We start from the raw sequence: 6,668 nt of genomic DNA, 5'->3' as shown, positions 1-6,668 counted from the left end.
CAATTTAAGGCCTAATATTGAGGAGAAACGTATGGACTTCTCCAGGAGCTCTGGACATATTTGGTGATAGAAAGTCCGTAGTGTAAGTTCCTGCCTGGTTGGATGATAGACAGGAAAGGACAGTAGGTAATCATGCATATGAACAATTTTTTCACCTTCTTGGCTTTAGCTACTTTTGAAATGATAAGTATAGTAAACAATTATATTTTGATAAAATACCTTCTATTCTGAACAATTCTGACAGAACTGTTCATCTCTCTATGATCTCTTGTAACTAAGGTTAGTTTTGTTCCAGTAGACAATCTATGCTGTCAGGGTAAGATATTCTGATTGTTCTGTTCCTACATGGAAGAAGGGTAAAGGGTCAGCTAGACATTTGTGCCAGCAAGACCTCATTTGGGAAATTTTAAGTTGCACAAGTTAAGAAGTAGCTCTTAAGCAAGGCTTACTTTGAATCCATTAGCTCCACAAAGCTAACTCAGTTGTGATAAATAAATACTTGAAAAGCAATCACCTTTGGACTTAGCTGTAAAGGCTTCAAAGTATGATCAAATTTAAAATGAAGAAGACAAAATAGTCCTTGACAAAAAATTGCAAATAAAATAAAATTAAATTGAATTAAAAATAAAATTAAAAATAAAATTGCAAATGTGAGCAATTTACCAAACAATGGGTTTTGTCCCATTATACAAAGAATTTTAGAGAAATAAGATCAATAGCATATTTAGGAACAATAAGGGTTCCTAGTTATAAATATTCAACCATGGATATATGCCTGTAGGAAGATTCCATCATTAAGTACTTAAATTTAGAGGATACTACATGTTTCAGCAGCAGGTCTACCCAAATTACAACAATACAGAGATTAACATGGCACTTGCAGAAGGATGATATGAAAATTTGTGAAGTATTCCATATTTTTCATTCTTCAAATGCAAGAAATGAAAAACAGTTATTAAAAAGTTGATTACAAAAACACAAGTGTAACAAGACCAGTAATTCATAGAATTAAAGGTTAGTTTGACATCAGTATATTAAATCTTCACCTGAGAAAGGCCTTTACATATCATAATCTTTACAAAACTTGAAATTAGTTAACATTGTCATTTTATCCCAAAGAAATAAAAAAATACAAGGACCTAGGAAAAAAGGAATCTTAAATTTTTCTATATGGAATGCAATCTGAAAGGACATATTAATGAACATATACATTATATAACAATGTAGAATTCAAATTATTATATGTAGGAGCGAATTAAATAGATTATGGACATTATACAAACATAGATATGCTTTTTTCAGAAAAGTGCCACGAACATCTATAGTGTCTATACTATTCTTTTCAAAAGATGTTAAAATTATTTCTGATTTAAAAAAATCACAAACTGTCTTGAAATCATTATAGATGTATACAAACAACTCTTGAATACATTTTGACATCAAAGTCAGACAATTCACTTGGAAGAATACCATGGAATCCATGAATTTTTAAAGTAAGATATTGCTGTTGCTTTGTATTGTGAAAAAAATTGTAGGGACACAAAGGATGGACTGGCATTTTTGAAATTCAATACACTTAACCATATCATTACAACTTAGGAGAACAATATGTACAGTCTTCCACAACTTCAAAGAGGTAGTAATACTTACTTATCCTTTGAAAAATATCAAATGCATTTTCTTCCAAGTTGTTCTTCAGACCTGGTTTCATACAATGGTTCCACAGAAGGAGATACAGCATATCGTTGTTATTTCTATTCCCAGCAGCGAGATGCAAGGGGGTCAAGAGACTTTTAGTTTGGGGACTGGTATCTGCATCATGATGAATTAAGAAAGAAGCCACTCTGGTATTATTCCACATATAATCACTGTGCAGGTGTGTCTAGCCATTCAGAATTATTGCATGAATATCTGCCTTAAGCTACCAATTCATGGACAATGTCTAAGTGTACACTCAAGGCTTCCCGATGAAGAGGGTTATACTCATCCTCATCCCTAGTATTCATCTGGGTGGCCTTTTTGGAAAGTAGTCTCCACACCATAGTAAGCTGAATAATTTCAGGATCCAAAAGATGAAATTTCCTTGGGTCCTACTCCATTTTTTTCTTGCAATTGATACTATTCCTCACTTTTTCATCTTACTTCCTGTCTTCATCAGAATTGCCTAACCAGAGACTTTGAGTGCCAGGGGGAATGAGATGTCCAAGTTTTTCCCCAATAGTTCACATTGGTTGAACTGGTCAGACAAATCTGGTGAATTTTCTGCATATATTTATTCACCATGATTTATTTATTTTATCTTTTTCCATTTTTACTACTCGAAATTATTCTAACTGGAGAGTAGGGAATTTAGAGAGAGCAGAGGAAAGATTTTCCTCAATATTCAAAGGTACAGACTGAAAATGAGGACCAGTGGTGTCTTCACGTGCAGCTTATTCTAGGAATGAGAAAATAGGAAACAATGCCTTCTATGTAAATGATTTGGGAAATACAATGTTATAGTGTGAGAGAACTCACTATTCAACATATGGGCTTAAAGAGCTTTCTAATAGCTTTCTAATGTTAGTATTTAACATTCGAAAAAATGTATAATGCAATAGTAAAATAGAAGTCCTTTGTATGACTACCTAAATTCTTGTTTTTTTTAAAGATATTTGTTGTCATCTAAAAATACGCCTATCTATTGTCTTCAGGTGATTTTGATGATTGAAGATGCTTAATGAGAAGTCAAAATGTATTAGTAGTCCTTTGCTATCAATTAAATTTCACTTTTTCTTCTTGGAGGATATAATGATCAAAGCAAGCAATCAGCAAGCAATCGTTCAGAATCATGCTTCCAGTGCAAGTGAATCACCAGTAAGTAATCCTCGATACCATTATCCACAAAGATTTGTCACAGATACAATCACCCTGCCCTCTCTAGCTGCTTTCCTAGCCTGGACCTATTCCTTCATTGTACAGGAAAAGTGTGATTCAATTGATTTCAGTCATATCTGTTAGTAGAATTATCAAGTATTTAGATTCTTTTTTTTTTAAATGAGCTGTGGGGCATGAACTCTGGGCCAGGGCACTATCCTTGAGCTCTTCAAATCAAGGCAAGCACTCTACCACTTGAGCCACAAAACCACTTCTGGATGGTTCTGTTTATGTAGTGCTGATTTGGGAAATGGTAGAGCAGAAAGTGAAATGATGCAACCAAAAATATAAAAACAAAATAAATTAGGATAATTATGGAGCAATCATATTGTCTATGAGAACCATGAAAGAGAGAGAGGAAAATAGATCCAGATGTGCAATGACCTAGCTAGCCACAAAATCCATGCTTCTAATCAATTTACAGAGCAAACAATTTTTTTATTTTTTAAAAGAGATAGAAATAGAATATATGTATTTACTTGAAATTAGTAAATACATTTTTAGTAGCCTACATAAAGAGTCAGAGCTTTGACCAAATTACAGACAAGAATCTTAAACCTTGGGCTAGGATGGTGGCTCAGTGGTAGAGTGCTTGCCTTGCAGCTTACTGCAGTGCGGAGAATACTTTCCAAAAAGGCCACTCATATGAATAATAGGGATGAGGATGAGTAAACCCCTTTTCATTGGGAAGCCCAGAGTGGACACCTAGACATTGTCCATGAGTTGGTAGCTCAAGGCAGATATTCATGCAATAACTCTGAATGGCTGGACACCCATTCACAGTGCTTATATGTGGAATATATTGCAACAGCACACACACACACACACACACACACACACACACACACACATCATCATCATCATCATCATCATCATCATCATCATCAAATTTCTTCGTAAGTATTTTTTGCGTATGGTCTTAAGAATAAATTTACATTATTAACTTGAATTTCTGACAGGACAATATCATCACTGTACATCTTGGTTGTATGCTCTCAGTTTTAAATTACTATTTAAGTATGTGCATTAGATAAGTATAGAGAAAAGTAGGAGCCACTCCGGTGGCTCAGGTCTTTAATCCTAGCTAATCAAAAAGATGAAAACTGATGATTGTGCTTTGAAACCAGACCAAGAAAAAAAAGTCCATTAGATTCTGATTTGAAAGTAACCACAAAAGCTTGAAATGGAGCTGTAGGATAAGCATTAAATTGCTAGCCTTGAGAAAACTAAAACAAAAAAAAACACATTCTGGAACAGAGTCAGGCCCTGAGTTCAAGCTCTAGTATAAGCACCAAACTAATGAATTAATTAATTAATTAAAAATAAATTAAGTGGTCGCATGTGGAGAGGCAGGTAAAATGTAACAATCGTGGACACTGGATTATGTATTATTTTGTAATAAGGCAAGTTATCATTTTTCCTAATCACTAATATTTTATTTGAACTTTTTTGTACAGTAAATCCTGAATTTGGCATGCATGTATATGTGTTTATAAATGTGCGCACATGTGTGTGTATATGCGTGAGCGTGTGCATTTGCAATGTTGCTTGCCAATGTGGACAGAGTGAGGCTGAAAAGAACTGTGTTGAAATATAGTTATTTATAAGTGTTCCATCCTGTTATTTCAGTGGAACCACCCTTCTGTACATTTTATTTGTCAAATAATAACATCATCATAATCAAAGCATTTACACCATTAAGTTAGATAAAAGAGATCACTTTCAGTTAAAAGAGATCACTTTCAGTTCTTAGTATATATTAGGCAATAAGATACACATATAATTAGGTAGTGAGCTATTGATGTAAGATGACTGTCAGTACAAAATATGTATTTGACCTCTTAAATTGGATATACTTTTAAGATATACTCATGGAGTGCTTTTGACCTACACGACCAAACAAGTATTACTCGCTGGTTATTCCTGTGAAACTCAAGGTGGATAAACTCTTTCCAGATTTCTGTTGAAAATAATTTTCTTTGTAAGATCATATCTATTCACACTAAGATAATAAACCCCGTATTTTTTAGGTTTGAATATCCCATCATATTGACTGAAAATCAGTATTGTGGATATGTTTGTTAGATATACATTGCAAAAACAAACAAAAAGCATGTGTCACCTCCAGATTGTGGATGCATTTGAAGTTGTTTTGTACATACAAATGTTTCTTCATTAATTGTTTTTTTGTGGGAGTAACGATCACAACTTTAACAAATAAGGCTTTTTGGGTATCTTTTCCAATATAAATAACATCCCAGAGCAAGTCTTGCAATTTCTGAAACCCCTTTGAATATTTCAATGTTATTTCAGTTCATTGACTATACAGCTAAAAACATTTCTGAAATAAACATTGTTAAAATCTGAAAATGTTAATGGATATATAGGCTTTTTATTCATCATTTTATGAAAAGCCAGTTTTTATGAAACTAAAAGATATAGAATAAAAGAATGGAAGTGAATTGGGTGAGCTAATTATTAGTATAACTTTTTCTATTAGCACAATCCTTTGAACGTACATGATGAAGTTAAATTATGTGCTTTTTGACACTATGTTTCAGTTATTTTTAGAATCTTTGTAGTTATAAGAGTTTATTTGTAGTATAAATAAATGTCTTTGAAAATGATTAGGATTAATCTTGTGTTTTGTGTCCTACTCCCCAAAAAAAAGAGTTATTTTCAAGTGTTAATAGTTTATAATTGAATCTTCAGTATCATAAGAAATTTTGAAAAATGGATTGTGCGGGGAAGATGTAGCGACCTCTTCTGCCAACCTGCCCTTTGCCTCCGCACTTCTCTGGGGCCAGCAGGAGCCCGATCAGGGGCCCGGGGCTGCAGGCTCAGACAACGGCCATGGGCTTGGCGTCCAAGCAGCAGTTGGGAGGTGGCTGCGCCAAGGCAGCGGAGAAGGCACCCGAGGAGGCGCAGGAGGATGCCGCTCAGGTGGCTGAGGAGCCTCAGCTGTTGCACAGGGCTGGCATCTGTAAGTAGTTCAATGTGCTCAGAGGGTTCGGCTTCCTATCCATGACAGCCTGCATAAGGGTAGCGCTCGACCCCCTGGTGGACGTCTTTGTGCACCAGAATAAGCTGCACATGGAGGGCTTCCAGAGCCTGAAGGAGGGAGAGGCTGTGGAGTTTACCTTTAAGAAGCCTGCCAAAGGCCTAGAATCCATCCAAGTCACTGGGCCCAGTGGGGTGTTCTGTATTGGGAGTAAGAGGTGGCCAAAGGGGAAGAACATGCAGAAGAGCAGATCCAAAGGAGACAGGTGCTACAACTGTGGTGGTCTAGACCATAATGGCAAGGAATGCAAGCTGCCACCACAGCCCAAGAAGTGCCACTTCTGCCAAAGCATCAACCACATGGTGGCCTCCTGTCCACTGAAGGCTCAGCAGGTCCCCAGTTCCCAGGGAAAGCCTGCCTACTTTAGGGAAGAAGAAGAGATCCACAGCCCTGCCCGGCTCCCTGAGGCCCAAAATTGAGCCCCCAGAGTCGGGGGGGACAACTCTAGCTAGCAGGAAGTTTCAAGGAGCAGGCATCAATCGGCAAAGTGGAGAAAGTTGGAATATGGATTGGGTTGGCGAGTAGCTGTCTCTTCCATACGTCTCAAGCCAGGATGTCCCAGCATCATCCCATCTTCTCTTTTGATGAGGGGAAGGGGTGATGCATAGTAATCCCATCATGATCTATCCCAATTCAAGTGAGGGGCTTTGGGGGAACCACTTGTGAAACCTGCGTACTTTATATGATAATC

The 6,668-nt window shown here is 36.5% G+C and overlaps 2 pseudogenes; both read left to right on the top strand.

Annotated features, from left to right (window-relative positions):
* Window positions 1-822: 822 nt before the first annotated feature.
* On the top strand, window positions 823-922 carry LOC138815741 (U6 spliceosomal RNA; annotated as a pseudogene).
* Window positions 923-5,769: 4,847 nt separating this feature from the next.
* On the top strand, window positions 5,770-6,396 carry LOC138815738 (protein lin-28 homolog A pseudogene; annotated as a pseudogene).
* Window positions 6,397-6,668: the final 272 nt, after the last annotated feature.

Source organism: Dipodomys merriami, unplaced genomic scaffold (genome assembly GCF_024711535.1).
Source record: "Dipodomys merriami isolate MVZ:Mamm:240054 unplaced genomic scaffold, mDipMer1.0.p SCAF_664, whole genome shotgun sequence".
NCBI classification, from domain to species: Eukaryota; Metazoa; Chordata; class Mammalia; order Rodentia; family Heteromyidae; genus Dipodomys; species Dipodomys merriami.
This window is presented reverse-complemented; position numbering and strand designations above follow the sequence as displayed.